Source organism: Myotis myotis, unplaced genomic scaffold (genome assembly GCF_014108235.1).
Source record: "Myotis myotis isolate mMyoMyo1 unplaced genomic scaffold, mMyoMyo1.p scaffold_m19_p_13, whole genome shotgun sequence".
NCBI lineage: Eukaryota > Metazoa > Chordata > Mammalia > Chiroptera > Vespertilionidae > Myotis > Myotis myotis.
The window spans coordinates 54,095,349-54,110,690 of record NW_023416317.1 but is presented as its reverse complement, the minus strand read 5'-3'; the positions used below and the strand labels follow the sequence as shown (position 1 = coordinate 54,110,690).

The following is a 15,342-nucleotide window of genomic DNA, read 5'->3' as shown; positions in this document are numbered from 1 at the left end:
GTGGCACAAACAACAGAATTTCAGAATCTGTGAGATAAAGAACCCGTCCTGCCTCATGGGAAAGGCCAGGAGCCCGCAGGCGGCTGCTCCGCCCTCAGGCCCCCGCCCTGACGCCCACACCTGCCTGGTGCACACGCCTGGGTGAGTGACGGGGGATGCGGTGTCGCTCTCAGAGGGAGGACGGATATTTCATTACCTGCGTCTGAGGGCATCGCTTCATTCTCCATAACCTTCCATAGCTCTTGTGTTTCCTTAGGAGGACAATGCCCAGCCCGGCCAAGCCCCAGGGCCTCTCTCTCAGCTCCAGTCTACCCCCGGGGCTTCCGGGGCACCTGGACCCCGACCCCCCTACCCCTCTGCCTGGCCTCTCTCCGTCTCTCCTTCCTGCCAACCCTGCCTTCCGGGCTCTTCTCTCTCACCCGTGAACTAATCTTATTACAGCCGTCATTTTGTAATAGAGACCTGCATCCAATCAGCATGTCATGCGCCTCAAACTTGCATCGTGCTATATGCTAATTCTCTCTAAAGGAAGTTGGAACAAAAAACGTGTGGAGCGAACACTCAGTAACACGCGCCCAATGCTGTTTGATTTCTCATTTGTGTCTGTGTCGTCTCCACTTAGATTATATTGACATTTCCTGAATATACATCATTGAATAAAATGAGCAAGAGCTCTTGTTTAAAAAAAACAACACACACACACAAACGCTGCCGGGTTGCTTGTTACTGCAGCGTAAGCTGGTTTATAGACGTCAGGATTCTAAACGAGAGATAAAGCGGTTTGGTTGATGGCTTCTGAAGGCTTCTGTCTTTATTATCAAATCTGCCAACGTGGGGATAGAGCGCGCGGGTCTCAGGCAAATGCAAATGCGTTCCCGAACCGCAGTTATGCAGAAACACACCTCATTTCATTATTTCCCTCCAGGAGCAAAGGAACCTCCCAACCCCGTAAATGGGGTTCGCAGGAACGAGCAGCTCTCCTGAGCATCCAGCAGCACCGGTGCCTCCCCGGCCTCTGAGGTTCCCCCACAGGAGATTTCACACCCCGCACATGCTCCGTCTGTAATTTATAAAGCGATTCTGAATCCAGAGGTGTTTCCAGTGACAGGTTTTACCCCACAACCTATTGCTTGTCCCCGGCATCCACCTCTGAATTGTCCTGTTACGCCAACATCTGAAAAGCCCGCAGCGTAAATCTCCAAAGCCAGGCCCGCTACAGTTTGTGGTGATGCACACAGAACTTCGCCAACGCCCCGCTCGCCTCGTCCTGGAGTGGACCCCGTGGCGGCCAAGGGCAGGGGCGTAAATCTCCGCTCCACATTAATTCTCTTGATACGTGGGACTTTTTACTCCATTAGACCTGGACGACGTTCTGATAGCATGCTGGGAGCAAGCACACATGTGTTTGAATGTATGTGTCTCTACTATATTCACAACCAACATCTATGAAGCCAGCATTTGTCGAGCGCCCATCACATGGCAGACACAGTGTTGGGCTCAGACAGAAATTGCCCCTGAGCCTGGCTGGTGTGGCTCAGTGGCTGAGCATTGACCTATAAACCAGGAGGTCGCAGTTCGATTCCTTGGTCAGGGCACATGCCCCAGGTTGTGGGCTCGATTGCCAGAGTAGGGGTTGAGCAGGAGGCAGCCGACCAATGATTCTCTCCCATCATCAACGTTTCTATCGCTCTCTCCCTCTCCCTTCCTCTCCCTGAAATAATAAGATCAAGTTGGAACCTCTGAACAATACACACATCCTAACGGTGCTGACTTAAAGAGAACTCTTGAATCCACAATTCTGTGCTCATTTATGTGCAGTATTGTCAGAATTAGCATATCTGTCAGCACCATGGATTCATTATTAGGTGTGGTAAGAACTTGCTGACATTAAGCGCCTAGAAGACACCTTCGCGCTACACATTAAAAAATTAGACCTTATATCCACCTTTGAGTGATTGCACCCCTTTTCCTCCCATCAGAATGTTAAGGCCTTACTTTAATTTCCTCTTCGGTGAGCGGATAGGAAATTAGCAGCATCCCTGACCTCTGGCCTCTTTCATCTCTTGTTCTTTGCTGACAAATTTGGTTCTTTTGCTACGAGCGCGATTCCAGCAGGTATCCTGCCTGGCTGCTATTCACAGAGACACTGCGCGGCTCACACGCAGCGCCTTACGCGGCGTCTGTTTAGTTAGACACATGCAAGACAACCCACTAAATTCGTCTGTGAAATGATATGCAAATCAAAGCCTGGACAATAAAATGTGCCCAAAGAGTGATAGATTACTAGGAACCTGGAGGAAAAATTTTGTTTGAGTCCCTTATTCCTGCTTTGAAAGAAGACTTTACCAAAGGCTTTGCAAAAGTCCATCCAATGTTCTTATAATCAGCAGAGGACAGGGCTCCAGCCAGTGCTCAGCCCCCTGCATATGGGCCCACTGTGCTGACCAACCTTTGCAATAGTTGCCTCTGCATTTCGAGAATGTGCACACCGAGAAACTGAGAGTTAACATCCCTACGGCTGCCCACGGATGTGTGAACGGTGGTGCCCACAGCCAGCTGGCTGCACCCTCGTGTGTTCCCTGGGACCCCCTTTCCTTGGGTGAACTGCGCTTGGACACAGCTCATCCTCGGCGCTTCGGGGCGTCCCATCAGGGTGCGGGGAGCCAGCGGGAATGGCTCCCACCATTTCCCATGAGCTAATGTGATGACGTCGTGAATTACTTAACAATGAAGACAAGTAACCATCTTTAATTTCTGTAAAACAAACCTGTTTTTAGCCCAGCCAGTGTTGCTCAGTGGTTGAGCGTGGACCTGTGAACCAGGAGGTCACGGTTCAATTCCCAGTCGGGGTGCATGCCCTGGTTATGGGCTCCATCCCTAGTGTGGGGCATGCAGGAGGCAGCTCATCAGTGATTCTCTCTCATTGTGGATGTTTCTCTCCCTCTCCCTCTCCCTCTCTCTCAGAAATCGATACAAATACATTTTTAAAAATAAATTTTAAAAAATCTGGTTTTAGACATAGCATTTACTCTGGGGCCAGGATTTAGGAATGAGTGTCTCTACCCCTAAAGCACCATGGACCCGATAGAAAACATGCCAAAGGAGTGATGTGAAAGATGAGAACCAGAAAGATTACCAGCACGCCAGGAAGGCTGATGATTTTTTAAAGGATGAGAAAGGGATGCAGAAATTCTGTCCACGTGGACGCTTCAGATGGTGTATAACTGGACACGGGATACCATTCCCACCAGGCAGGCAGCATGCTAGGGAGGCACAAACACCCTTAGACATATACAGACCGAGGCATGAGAAAGCGAACTGCTCAGGGGCCCGAGAGGAAGAGGAAACTCAGACTGACTGGTGAGGAGGTGGCTGAGCCCGAGTGACCCGGGAACCCTGCATGAAACAGGCCCGGAGTCCCCGACCGGCTGCCGCGACACCAAGTTGGAGCCGAGCTTGGTGGTCGGGCCCAAGTTCATTCCATCTGCTGGGAAGGTGACGTGAGGCCGGAAGATGAACGCAGAAACTAGCCCCCCAAGCAGGGGAATAGCAGCCCGTCCAGAGGCAGGAGCGGGGCGGCCGCGGAGAAGCCGCTCAGCTCGGACCGGCGGGTCTCCCGGAGGCGGAGCGTGAACCTGCCGTCAGAGATCTCAGACCCGAGAGAGCGAACCGCATGAGGGAAGCCCAGCGGGCACAGTTAGGAGGCAACTCACCCCTGAAAACTCAGAACAGGGCCACCCTCAACACTCAACGTTGACGTCAGCCTACGTAAATGTTTGAGGAGCTCAAGGATAGCAGAGAATAGGGAGATCATTTTAAAAGAAAGATCAGAAAGTAGAGATATTTTCTGGAAAGAACAATAGGTGTATGAAATATGGATCAGAGGAAATCATACTGAATGCAACGCAAAAGAGGCAGATCTGAAAAATATATACAATCCGTCAAAGACAGAGACTAATGACGATGCAAATACTGACCGAACGTCCTGAAGAGGAAATGGAGACGGAACGGAGGTGAGATGAAAGGTACAGGCGCTGAGAACGCTCCCGAATGGGAGGAAGACAGACTTAGAAGCTTGCCTGGGAGAAATGGGATACGTTTCAAACACATGCGCACCGACAGACATGGCAGAGAACCGGAGGCAGCCATTCCAAGAGGAATTCTTAGTATCTGCCAGGATGGAAGACAAATAAGTCTTGGCAGAGGTGATCCCTAGGCTATGAACAGCCTTTTCGTGAGCAAAATGACATCCCGGCAGGTCACGGAACGGACTATGCGAGAAATGCCGAGAGAAAATTATCGCTCAACGTGGAAATCTGGAACCCACAGGTTCGTTTGGAATGTAACTAAACGGAGTAATTTTCAGACAAACTTCAAGAGTTCACTACAGTTTCTGGAATGATCTCTAAGTGCTCTTTAGTACACAAGAGAGAAGCCCAGAAGGCACATGTAAGCAGCAAGAAAAAGTGGTACATAATGAACGCAGAAAAACGGGTTATCGCTCCAACTAAACGTGGGCAAAACCTTGGGAGCGGTTAGAAGTAAAGTGAGAATTAAACAGTAGAGACCTGGACGAGGGGACCAGTCGCTTGGAGAACATTTGAACGGGTCCTTCTTGTCCTTTTTGTGAAGAGGAGAGACGATCGTTAGCTTTATGCAGAAATAGAGGAGTGCTTTATGTCTAAATAGTTCTGTTCCCTGAAAGGTAAAAACGAGGGAATGCCATTTTTAATCCGGTAACAGTTGGAAAAAGTGGATAAAGAATGCCCGACGCAGCCCATGGAGGCGGCGAACAGGACACGCAGCGAAAGGAACTGACGCCGGTGTTCTGGGCAGAGGGTGGCGCACGAGGAGGAGGACGCTCACCGGTCATTTTAGAGCCTCTCCCGTAGTTCCGATTTGATCATGTTTCCAGGCGCATGCCTTCCTTTTTAGGACATTCGCATTTTCGGTGAGAATACAGAGGGAAACGCCACAGGAAATAGACACAAACGCATTTTCTGATGGCATTTTTTTGGTCTAAAGAATGGTGGTTCGTTTCTTCTAATTTTTCTGTGTGTTTGTCATCACAGAGTTAAATGGGCATGAGCCCTTTTCCTGGGCAGGGGTGCTGCAGACACACCACGTCTGTGTGTCAGATGCAGGGGCCCGGCTCCGGCTCCTCTAGGTCCCCTCAACACATTTTCTGAGCTCCATTCTCATATCTAGTCATGACTCATGCCTCCAAATTTAATTCTCGACTCCTGGCACCCCATGTAATTAACTAGATGAAGATGATAATTTTCATTCTTTTCATTGTTTTCTATTAGTTTTCCCCAATTGATCCCAAGGCTCATAGACCAACCTTGTACCAATTACAAGCAGTAATATAAAAATGATTAAGCTACTAATGCAAAGAGTGCTTACTCATGTCAAGGCTTTCTTCCAAGGCGTTTTCACCTATGAACCTATTCAGTCCTTTTGCTGATACCATGAGGTCAGTATGATGATGCTCTCCACTGGGGATGGGGAAACTGAGGCAGAGAGAGGCTCAGTTATGGCTTCGGGCAACGAGGTGAGTCCATACTGGACGCTGCCTGCCCCAGCCCTCGATCTCTGGCTTCCTTCACACGCAGAGAATGGGACGGGTTCTCCCAGTACGAGCCTCGTTCCTTCTGCGCTTCAGAGGATACATCATTACTTTCGTTCTTCTTTGAACAATCTCTGTATCTCAGCCATTTCACTCATTTATTTATTCAATTAGAAACCTATCAGGATTCACTTTCATACCCACCCTCCTGCCATGGAATAGTTGAGCCTGCTAAAATTGATTTATGCTCCTACGACCCAATATCACTGCAAATTCCCCGAGGATTGATTGTAAGAGAGTTAATTAAGCCACAGCCTTCATCCTTAAAGACTTATTGGAGACCAAACGCACATCCAAGGGCTTTGCCTTCTCAGTACGTCCTGCCACGCCCTCGCCATCACACATATTGAACATACGATTACCTGGAGCACCCTCACGTTTAGCTACCCCTGCCCTTGTCAATGCGAACGATGAGGACAATTTAATTTTCCAACAAAAGTTCCATTGAGGAGAATTCTGCCAAACGGAAAGGTTTTTACTTAAGGCTCCTAAGTAAAGAGATGCTCATTCCTCTCTCGTTCTGTAGAAACAACCGGGGGTGGGTGGGTAAAAAGCGAAGCAAAATCCTCCACCTTCAGCGAAAAGTGGAGTGGACACAACCCCAAGCACACGCTCTGCGGCCTGTCTCCGTGGCAGCCAAGAGCTAAAAAGCACAAACATGTGTCTGGGCAGAGGGACCAGGAGCACAGACATGTTCTTTCTCTTTCTCATCGTTGCCATCACAAAGTTACATGAACCTTTGGAGGAGGTAGCTGACCCCCAACCTTTCAGCTTCCACTCCCGGTCCCCACACATGCACAGCCTCCTCCACTAACATCACACCTGGCACCTGGCACATGGTTCCTCCACTAACAACACACCTGGCACCTGGCACGTGGTTCCTCCACTAACAACACACCTGGCACCTTGCACGTGGTTCCTCCACTAACAACACACCTGGCACCTGGCACGTGGTTCCTCCACTAACAACACACCTGGCACCTGGCACGTGGTTCCTCCACTAACAACACACCTGGCATCTGGCACGTGGTTCCTCCACTAACAACACACCTGGCACCTGGCACGTGGTTCTACAGTTGGTTACAGTGATGAACCTTCAGGGATACGTCCCTGTCACCCCAAGTCCATAGTTTATATCAAGCTCCGCTCCTGGTGTTATACATTCTCTGGGTTCTGACAAATGTGTACTGGCATGTACCTACCGTGACAGTATCACACAGAATTGTTTCAATGCCCTCAGAATGTACTGGGTTCTGCCTATCCATCCCTTAGGCTTATTTTGAAAGTAAAAGGAAAATAAAGAAAAACGCAGTGGGAAGTAAAATCTGAAGGAGACTCAGCCACAGTTTGGGGAAAGTGCTTAGACGCTTGCTCTAACGTAGATATAACATCTCTGAAACACCACCTCTCCATGCGTACTTTCTAAAGGAAAAACAACCCTGAAATAAAATATTGGGGAAGAGGCAACGAGATAATTAAAAAAGTAAAGCCACATTAGAAACAATAATATTATCACACACATGGTTGGAAATCACTGTTCGGGATGTGGCGAAATAGCTTCAGGAAATCAACCAAAATGAACGGGAAAGTATAACTTTAAAAATAAATTAGGAAATATGACAGCTGTGGAAGACAGACAAATGAGATCCAACATGCCCACAATTGGTGATCCTGAAAGAAAAGCAAAATGCAATAGAACAACAATCTCCCCCCCCCCTCTAAAAAATTCAATTGTAGAATGCAAAAACACACTTTTTGAATAAAAGAATCCATGGGATGTACCATATTCAGGAAGAGTTGATAAAGACAGACTAATTCCTGGACATACTGCGGCAAAAATAAAACAAAGAATCATGTGAACATCCATCAGAGAAAAATCAAGTTACACCCAAGGATGGAAATTGTAGGCATAACAAACACTGTTATGAGGTCTCATTCAACACGGGAAGGACCCCCATCATTGTTTCCAAATACTAATTCCTGAAGGAAAAATAAGTTTGATTTAAGAAAGATGACTTACCTTCCATGCAAAAGACTAAGGAAAGCGTGTTCTTTGTAAGCACACAGAAAACACGCATCAGTGACTGTTTCTTTGGTGGTGGGGTACCACTTAGTGGAATTCAACAACCCAGTACATAATTAAAAATAAAAGACCCTAGAATGGCGAATGGAGCAGCGAACGCCTGTTCATAAGGACTGAGTCCTTTCAAACATGAAAACGTCAAAACCAAGATGCTGGGAATTAAGCCAGAAGGTAAATACTGTAAAATGGATAATAAACTTCAGGAGGTGCGGGGAAGGGTGATGATCACAAAGCTCCTGCACTAACTTTTTAACCTTCAGCACAAGGACTTGTGAGAGAGTGTTTAATGTCTAAACATGCATCCTGAAATGGACTTCCATTAATCTATAATCATAAAAGCATAATATGAGAATTAGACCAGACGTCCTTCTGGACGAAGCCAGGGCTGCGAGGGAAGCCCGGATCCCAGGTGCCAGAAGGAAAAACAACCCTGAAATAAAATATTGGGGAAGAGGCAATGAGATAATTAAAAAAGTAAAACCACATTAGAAGCAATAATATTATCACACACGGATAATATTATCCTTTCTTTTTTTTAAAAAAAAATATTTTATTGATTTTTTACAGAGAGGAAGGGCGAGGGATAGAGAGTTAGAAACATCGATGAGAGATAAACATCAATCAGCTGCCTCATGCACACCTCCTACTGGGGATGTGCCCACAACCAAGGTACATGCCCTTGACCAGAATCAAACCTGGGACCATTCAGTCCGCAGGCCGACGCTCCATCCACTGAGCCAAACCGGTCAGGGTGGGAAGACCTACTCTTGCACGAATTTTGTGCATCGGGCCTCTAGTATTTTTATAAATGTTCTTGACTATAGGGTTATTTTCTGTAAGTAACATCTTCTTTGGGAAGAAGCAAAGACCTGAGATCTAACAATTTCTTCCATTTTATGCCACATTGTGCGTGGTATTTTTCTTTTCCTGCTTAACCCGAACCTAAAATTAAACTCAATATGTTTTTGAAAGAGTAGGGTAAGCTTTCATTCTTTAAAATGAACATCTATCTACCTATCCATCATTGATCATGTTACCTAAGGTATGTCTTATTAGTATATAAAAATAGAAAGATGCATGGTAGGAAACCAATTTTACTAAAGATCTCTCTCCCTCAGTCTCTCTCTCCCTCTCTCTCTCTCTCTCTCTCTCTCTCTCTCTCTCACACACACACACACACACACACACACACACACACACACACTTTTCCTTATGTGAATTTCGCCACCAGATGTCCGCAATGACAGCCTCTGAAGTTCACCATCGGCATGTACGGGGGGTGAGTTTCCTCTTATGAACTTTTGTGTTCAGTCTGAATGATTTTTAATGAGGATGCCTTATGCCACCGCACCTCTCATTAATGTGATGTCAGAATAAATACACCCGTGAATAACTAAGCAAATCTTTTATAACTCTGCTCCGCCTAATGCACGAATTAAAAAGATACACATTTACTTTTCTCTTATGGAGTATTTCTATCTTTCCATGAAAGCCAAAAATATGCAAACAACTTCACATTCTTTTCACAAGATAATTGATTTTTTTTTTTTTTTGGTCTAAGCATAGAGCAGATATATAATAATTTTCTAAACGACAAAGTGAATTTGTTTTCATTAGGGAAAGTGCCATGGAGAATTCTAACACACCCGCCTAGACCTTCCCAATGTGGCTTAAGTGAGGGGCTTTTAGCTGAGGGGCGGTAAGTGGTGCATTTATATAACCTCATAGGAAGCCTCCTATAAAAACGTGCATGTTCAGATGTTTGAAATATCCGGCTTCACAGACATCATTTCTGCCATCACACGTCGCTGAAGCAACACGGCGGAATGACTCTGTGTTTCTGTTTGCCAGACAAATCCTGTCAGCATGTTTCGTGTGGAGGTTTGCTTTGGAAATCCGAGCCAGTTTCCGCACGGGGGGTGGGTGGGGGGACAGGGTGCCATGGGCTTAAATATCTTCTTTCTTATAAAACAAAATGCATGTAAATGTATGAGACCTTTAACAACCACAATATTAGAAAAAGATGATAAACAAACCCATCAGATAAATGGAAATTGCTCGAAAGAAGCAATTCCACCCTCGGCATATGGCTCGTTCTTTGAGGAAGATCTTTGAGGAAGATCTTTGATGAGCAGCGCCTGCCACTGTGGATAAAATTACGAATTCCTCCTTTTCCAAACCGATTCTGTGCACTTCTCCTGCCCTCCCTGCGTCGTTCTCTCACAATAACTCCTCTGTTAGTCACTCTGTGAACGGTTCTCGAAGGACAGCGTCAGGATGCTGGTGGTTGGAACCTTGGGAGTTTTATCTCAGAGAAGCAAGAACTAGGAACGCCAGTGTCCCCCACGCCCCCACGATGACAACATCCCACTAACATCATCGCTGTTACGTGGCTCATCTAAGAGCTCTGGGAAGTTTGTTTCCAAGTCGCCAACTTCTGAAACTTTTCATAAAGTATCACAGGTGCCTGAACACTGACAAGCTGAGCCGCGGTGGAGGGCAGCGCCCGAAGCTGTCATGTCGCAGGCGCGTAAGAAGCGGCGTCAGAAGGCAGTTGGGGGCGAGGAGGGCGCGTGTGACCTCCAGTCTTGCTGTGCTGCCCTACACAAAACTCTCCCCCGGAAACTTCTTCTCCCCTTTCCTTTCGATCGTCCCTCGGACACGTCAAACCCCACCCCTCGACCCTGCTATGAAGATATAGCAACCCCACTTCCCACCGGCCGCCACAGGCAGGCGTGAGGCCGCGGGAAGAACAGAGCCGGCAATGGCACCGGTCTCGCCCATCACTTTACTGCAGCGCAGACAGTGAACGCGGCCACACAGACCTGTTGTCTCTCTCTCCGGTCGGAACCGGCCTCCCCCGCACCCCACCCCAATCCAGATGCCAGGCGTCTTCTCTCCCCAGGAACCCGTGCCTCTTAGGCACCACATCCGAGCCTACACCAGGGCGCCCGCTCCGCCCGCCTCCGCCTGCGACTAACACAGCCCGCGGGCAGGGCTGCAGTCTGCCCAGCACGGGGGCACTGCAGCAAACCGCACGCCTGTACTCACAGAGGCTCCGGAGGTGCCTGGGCGCTGCCGGGCGGGGTCTCTGCGGAAGGAAGTCTCTCTCCAGCTCCGGCCGCGCCTGCGAGCCCAGCATCCGGGCAGGAGCCGCCGGACCCACCGTCAGAGCGGCCGGGAGGCGAGGTCTCCCGCGGGACCGCCGCCTGCCCCGAGGATGCCCGCTTCCCTCCTCTGTCCTCAGCACCGCACGCTGCTCCTGCCGCCTTCCTGCCCGAGCCGAGCCGGGCTGCCAGCTCCGGAGGGAGGCTCCAGCCAAGCCGCTCGCTCTGAGTGTCTGGGAGAACAGCCTCCCTCCCAAAGCCAGCGCCAGCTCAGCTCCCCGGCGCCTGCAGCCTCAGCATCCTCCCCGCCAGGCAGCACCTAGCCCAGCGCGGCTGCCAGGCTGCCACCGGCGCAGGCGAGAGGCAGTCTCCTCCCCCCTCTGACTAGAGCGGCACTTCTGTGGGGTCATCAGAAAAATCTCTCCCGCGGAAACTGGGTCAGGCTCCCCCCTCGCGGGCGGCGGCGGCAGAGGGAGTCATTCGTTCTGGCTGCCCTGTCGCTGCGTGTCATCGGTGTCATCCGCAGGCAGGGGTGGAGCAGGTCGAGGGTCCGCACTGACTCCCCTCCATCCAAACAGGAGCTCCCGAAGCTGCTGGAGCTCAGCTGCCCGGCGGGAGGGGGAGGGCGCTGCCCAGGCCTCTCCATCGCAGGTTCAAATGCTGCCAATGGCAGGCAGGTGCAGGAGGGGGAGCCCAGAGCCCCAGGAGGGGGTGCTGGCCAGGTAGCAGTCCCCTCCCAGGCCCAGAGCAAGTGTGTGCGTGCACATGTGTGTGTGCACATGTGTGTGTGCATGCATGTGCGTGTGCGTGTGCCAGCTCTGTCCGTCACAGGCGCTGTTGGTGGTGAACACCAGCCCGACGTGAACTTTTCAGTCCGCTCAGGTCTAGTCGCCGTGCTGAGGAGGTGAACTGCGTGTTGAATGGAAGCGAAGGCCGCGGAGCGCCCGGCAGGCACACGGACAGCGACACGGACAGCGACACGGACAGCGACACGGACAGCGACACGGACAGCGACGCGTCCGAACGTCCGAACCGAACGGGGCTCGAGGGCAGAAGACGGCTTCGACGGGAGAAAGGAGTGCCGCTCAGCCTCTCAAAGCAAAGGGCCCCGGGGAGACTGGGAGACGGGGAGACGAGAGCCCAGAGCTGGGCGGGTGGGGCGGCATCGGGACTCCGCTGGCTGCTCGCCCATGAGCCCGGTTTCCCCGGCTGCGTTTCCCGCCCTTCCTTCTGGGGCCCTCCGACTGCCCTCTGAGCCCCATCGGTCGCACCTCACTTCTCCATCAGCCCCCACCGCCATCGGAGGGGCTCCCTTCGGGGCGGGTCCATGCTTCTCAGCAGTCACCTCCCTCGGCTAAGGGCACCTTCCCTCCCATCAGGAGTAACACACAGCCACACAGCGGGCGCCCATCTCCAGGGAGGGCTGGTCTGCCTGGAGCCTCTACCTGTGTAACATCATGGCACCGCTCCCTCTTTGGAAGTCGAGATGTAATTTATTCACAAAAACATCAACATGGTGGCCCCTCCCGCAGAGGCGTGAGAGTGAGAACAGTGGCCACAGCGCAGGGATGTTACAGAGGAATCCCTTCCCTCTAAGGGGCCCCTGAGTTCCCTCCTCCAGCAGCCGCCTGGGTGCAGGGACAGCTGACGGCTCTGCCTCCGGCTCTCTGAGAAGGGCTCCACCCACCGCACACTGTCACAGCTGCCCCTCACACACCTGCCCCTCTCACACCTGCCCCTCACACACCTGCCCCTCACACACCTGCCCCTCACACACCTGCCCCTCTCACACCAGCCCCTCACACTCCTGTCCCTCACACACACCTGCCCCTCACACACCTGCCCTCTCACCACTGCCCTCTCACACCTGCCCCTTACACACCTGCCCCTCTCACACCTGCCCCTCACACACCTGCCCTCACCCCTGCCCATCTCACCTGCCCCTTCACACCCCTTACACACCTGCCCCTCACACACCTGCCCCTCACACACCTGCCCCTCTCACACCTGCCCCTCTCACACCTGCCCCTCACACACCTGCCCCTCACACACCTGCCCCTCTCACACACCTGCCCCTCTCACACCTGCCCCTCACACACCTGCCCCTCTCACACCTGCCCCTCACACACCTGTCCCTCACACACCTGCCCCTCTCACACCTGCCCCTCTCACACCTGCCCCTCACACACCTGCCCCTCTCACACACCTGTCGCCCCCCACACCTGCCCCTCACACACCTGCCCCTCTCACACCTGCCCCTCACACACCTGCACTGCCGGGAGCCAGTCCATCCTTGCTGTTTCAAAGGACCTGGCATATATGGCATACTGTTCTTAAAGTGTTTGCTCACCTTCTTGGCACTATGTGTTTTAACCAAGGTCTCCTCTCTGAGAAAGGTTGTTTCCCCAGGTAGGGATTTTTTCCCTGAAGTCAGGGAGGGGATAAAACTCCTTAACTAAGTGCCAGGTGGGTAGTTAATCACTTTAACTACAAACAATCATGCTTAAGCTACATAATCTTTACTCCCTGGAATGGAGATAAGAAACGCCCTAACCTTTGTAATAGAGATTGATAGGATTGAATCAACTGGTATAAATACAGATGTAACAAGACAGCAAGAGTCAGAACTTAGAATACAGAACTTAGAACACAGGACTAAGAAGACAGAACCTACACAGAACCCAGAGACAGAAGAACTTCGCTGGAGAAAACATGGCAAAAGATCCTGGACTGAACCTGACTACAGAAATTGGCAAGAGAACCTGACTAGAACCTGGTGACTGAACCTGGCTGGAGAAACTGGAGAACCTGGCTGGAGAACCTAGCAAGAGAACATGGACACAGACCCTGGCAGGAGATCCTAGGCAGAACCTCTCTGGAGATCCAGACCAGAACTTGGCTGGAGATCCTGGCTAGGCTGCTGATCAACTGAACACTGTCTCCCTGTCATTCCTTCTTCGCCGACTCCATCCACACCTTTGGGGACCCCTGGACCTGCTGGGGTTGGACTCCGGCACTGCACCTCTCACACCTGCCCCTCACACACCTGCCCCTCTCGCACCTGCCCCTCACACACCTGCCCCTCTCACACCTGCCCCTCTCACACCTGCCCCTCACACACCTGCCCCTCTCACACCTGCCCCTCTCACACCTGCCCCTCATACACCTGCCCCTCACACACCTGTCGCCCCCCACACCTGCCCCTCACACACCTGCCCCTCACACACCTGCCCCTCACACACCTGCCCCTCTCACACCTGCCCCTCTCACACCTGCCCCTCTCACACCTGCCCCTCACACACCTGCCCCTCTCACACCTGCCCCTCTCACACCTGCCCCTCACATACCTGCCCCTCAGACACCTGTCGCCCCCCACACCTGCCCCTCTCACACCTGCCCCTCACACACCTGTCGCCCCCCACACCTGCCCCTCACACACCTGCCCCTCTCACACCTGCCCCTCACACACCTGCCCCTCTCACACCTGCCCCTCTCACACCTGCCCCTCTCGCACCTGCCCCTCTCACACCTGCCCCTCACACACCTGCCCCTCACACACCTGTCGCCCCCCACACCTGCCCCTCTCACACCTGCCCCTCTCACACCTGCCCTTCTCACACCTGCCCCTCACACACCTGCCCCTCTCATACCCATTGCCTTCCCTCTGGTGAGGCCCGCTCCGGCTCAGGCTGAGCCCTCACTGAGCTCTGGTTACTGCGTCCCGGCTCCCGCCTCTCCCTCAGCATATCAGCCTGCCTGCCCTCTGCATCGTTACAGCAGAGAGACCTGTGGCTACTCTGCCATCTCAAAAATCAACATTGTTTCCCACCCCCCCTTCCTCCAGCTCTTGCTCGGCCTCCCTGATTCTTTGCACAGTAAGCACCATGTCCACTCTACCTTGAATTCACTCTCGTTGGTCTGTGTCCCCACTTGTCTCATCTAAGTGTCTCTTCATGGTTAAGACTAACTCACCCGCCGAGGAATGCAGTGCGCACCCGCCGTCCGCATGCGACTTGGTATGTCGGGAGCATTTAACTCAGTTAATCACCCCCCTGTAGACACTGCCTCCCCCTGGCTTTCTGATTTTCTTTCCATCCTTCTGCCGTTTCCTCATTTTCTTAACCTTCAGTCACTGAGGCGCACAAAGGGTCTGAAATAAGGTCTCCACCCTAAGAGGTACGGAGACTCGCTGAGAGAAGTAAGAAGACCTGAGCAAATGAAGCGCAGCATGTCCGGGGCCAGAAAACTCACTATTTCTAAGAGGTCAGTGATCTCCACGTAGGCCGGCAGATTGGAAATAATTCCAATCAGGGTCTCAGCAGGTTTCCTTATGGCATTTTTCAAGTGATGCTAAAATGTATATGGAAATAAAAAATCACCAAGAACAGTAAAATTAAAATGATAAAAAAAAAAACAACCCCAAAGTTCTGGACAAGAAGGCGGTGTCAGTAAACATGGTACCTAAACCCTGCCACAACTACATCAAACTTACAACTAAAGGACAGAGCAACCTCACTCAGAAC

At 51.4% G+C, this 15,342-nt stretch overlaps 1 protein-coding gene across 1 annotated transcript in view; it reads right to left on the bottom strand.

The window, feature by feature from the left end:
- CNTN6 (contactin 6) overlaps positions 1–11,226 on the bottom strand; it is a 165,699-nt gene extending 154,473 nt beyond the window's left edge. The window contains 1 exon segment of the mRNA XM_036333342.1: positions 10,764–11,226. The gene's annotated coding sequence lies outside the window, so the exon portion shown is untranslated.
- Between the last annotated feature and the right edge of the window lie 4,116 nt (positions 11,227–15,342).